Raw genomic sequence first — 2,428 nt, 5'->3', positions numbered from 1 at the left:
GACAATAACAAGTACGACATCAGTAGCAACAGCAGCAGCAGCAGCAGCAAAAGATGCTGCTGTAGCGCCACAGCAACAAATAGCAACACTGCACCACCACCACCACCACCACCAACAACAACAACAACAACAACAACAACAACAACAACAACAACAACAATATCAACAGCAATATCAAAGCAAGCGAACCTGTACATGGTTGCTCGATCTGCTAGAAATAGCGACCAAGTTTCCCTCGAATCACACAAAAGACACGACAGGATACATAGGATAATGGTTAATGGTAGTCCTAGATTTGTTTCCTCTAAAAAGACGGGATGGACACGGTTGGAAGACTTTTTGATCATAGGTCAGTTCGATCACGGCAGATCTAAGGGCTTGATGATGATAATACAAGAACAGCAGTTATACGACCTGCTAGAAATAGCAATGAAATCTTCCTCAAATCATACCTCCTGTCTAATGTGATGGATAGACAAGACTGGATGGCTACGGTTGGGTTACCTCTGATCATAGGTCTGCTCGGTCACGGCTGACCTGGGGCTGAATAATAACCATTGAACAACAACAACAACAACAAAACTACGATCTGTGAGAAATATCAGCCAAATCTTTCTCAACAAACAAAAGTGGATGGCCACGGCTGGCATGCCTTTGACCACAGGTCTATTTCGATCACGGCTGACCTGGGACTAAATAATTATACGACCTGCTAGAAATAACAACCAAATCTCACTCAAATCGCATCGTAACTGTCTTATGTGAGGGACAGACAAGAGTGGATTGGTATGGCTGGGATACTTCTGATCAAAGGTCTGTTCGATCTTGGCTGACCTAGGGCCAAATAACAAGAACACAATATCAAAGATGAACAGCTAGAAATAGCAGCAGAATCTTCGAATCGCGTTCTCAAGCCTTAGAAAATACGAAAGACAAACCCACACACATATGTGATAATGTGTGTGTGTGTGTGTGTGTGATTGTCACACGGATCGACTGGAACGGGGCTTTAGAAGGGAGGTCTGCTTGATTAGAGGATAACTAGAGGCTAAAATTGTCACAGCATCAACTACGAGAACAACATCCATGACAACAACATCAACAACAACAATTAGCCTACCTTTAAATACGTTTTAAACGTAGCTTAGTCCATGTTTTCTTCTTTATTTCTTTCAATAATTTTTCTTCCTCTTATCTTTTCTCCTTCCGTGTATTAGTTTCCTCCCGTAACTTCCTTTGTTGTTGTTGTTGTTTTTGTCACTCTTCTTCTTCTTCAGTTAAAATAGTCGCCGTAATCGAATCTCCCACGTTGATGCTTATCAAACAGCGACGACACCAACTCCCACCACCACCACTACCACCACCGACACCGCTGCCGCCGCCGCCACCTCCGTCAGCAACACTAACACCACCACTACCGCCACTTATACCGCCACCTCCACCACCACCACCACTACTACTACTACTACTACTACTACTACTACTACTACTACTACTACTACTACTACTAGAACAACAAATGTGACAACAACGCTAACAGCAAATGGCAACAACAAAATCAAGTAGCAGCAGCAGTTGGAACTACTACTACTACTACTACTACTACTACTACTACTACTACTACAATCGGGCAATGTACTGTTTATGTGTGTGTATGTGTGTGTGTATTTATAAATGTGACTGTTATACTGTGGTGTGTGTGCACTTTGTTGTTGCTGTTTGGCCCTGGGTCAACCTCCAGAGAAGTAACTTTATGATCAAGGCGTTCCAGCCACGACTACACCATCTTTAATACATATATAAGCATATATACAAACATACTCTCTCTCTCTCTAGCGCGAATTTAAATACAGTTTATATTAAATGTTTACATATATATACATATATGTGTATGTATATATGTATATATATGTGTGTGTGTGCGTGTGAGCGTGAGTGTGTATGTATATATATATATATGTATGTATGTATGTATGTGTGTGTGTGTTTGTGTACACGCGTGTCTTTCAAGGGCTACATAATCTTATCCAATGTGTTCGTACTTCAGAAGGTAGGGTATGACATTTGAGGGAGATTTGGCTGGTCTTTCTAGCAAGCTCAACAACCATATATATACATATATATATATTTACATATATCGTACAGTCACCCCTCATTGACTTGCGTCGTGTAATTGCCACAGTACTGTACAGTACAGTTTAGTAATACTGGGGACATAGTGCACACTGTAGTGTGATGTAGTGAAGTGTAGTAAAGTATAGCGTAGTGTAGTGTAGTGTGCTGCAGCGACTTGTGCTGTGTGATGGCTAGTATAAAGTGTCGCCTTAGTGGTCGTGTGTTTTCGTCGTTTGTTATTGATTACACGCAATGGTGTTAACGTAGTAGTAGTAGTAGTAGTAGTAGTAGTAGTAGTAGTAGTAGTAGTAGT

At 41.2% G+C, this 2,428-nt stretch overlaps 1 protein-coding gene across 2 annotated transcripts in view; it reads right to left on the bottom strand.

Moving 5' to 3' along the window:
• Window positions 1–2,363, bottom strand: part of LOC106869243 (uncharacterized) — a 107,537-nt gene extending 105,174 nt beyond the window's left edge. For both annotated transcript variants that reach the window (XM_014914909.2, XM_014914900.2), the window contains exon 1: window positions 1,121–2,363. The gene's annotated coding sequence lies outside the window, so the exon portion shown is untranslated. The remainder of the gene's footprint in view (window positions 1–1,120) is intronic.
• Window positions 2,364–2,428: the final 65 nt, after the last annotated feature.

This window comes from Octopus bimaculoides, chromosome 11 (assembly GCF_001194135.2).
Source record: "Octopus bimaculoides isolate UCB-OBI-ISO-001 chromosome 11, ASM119413v2, whole genome shotgun sequence".
Classification (NCBI taxonomy): Eukaryota; Metazoa; Mollusca; class Cephalopoda; order Octopoda; family Octopodidae; genus Octopus; species Octopus bimaculoides.
Note: the sequence above shows the minus strand (reverse complement) of the source record. Positions and strands in the feature narration are given on the sequence as shown.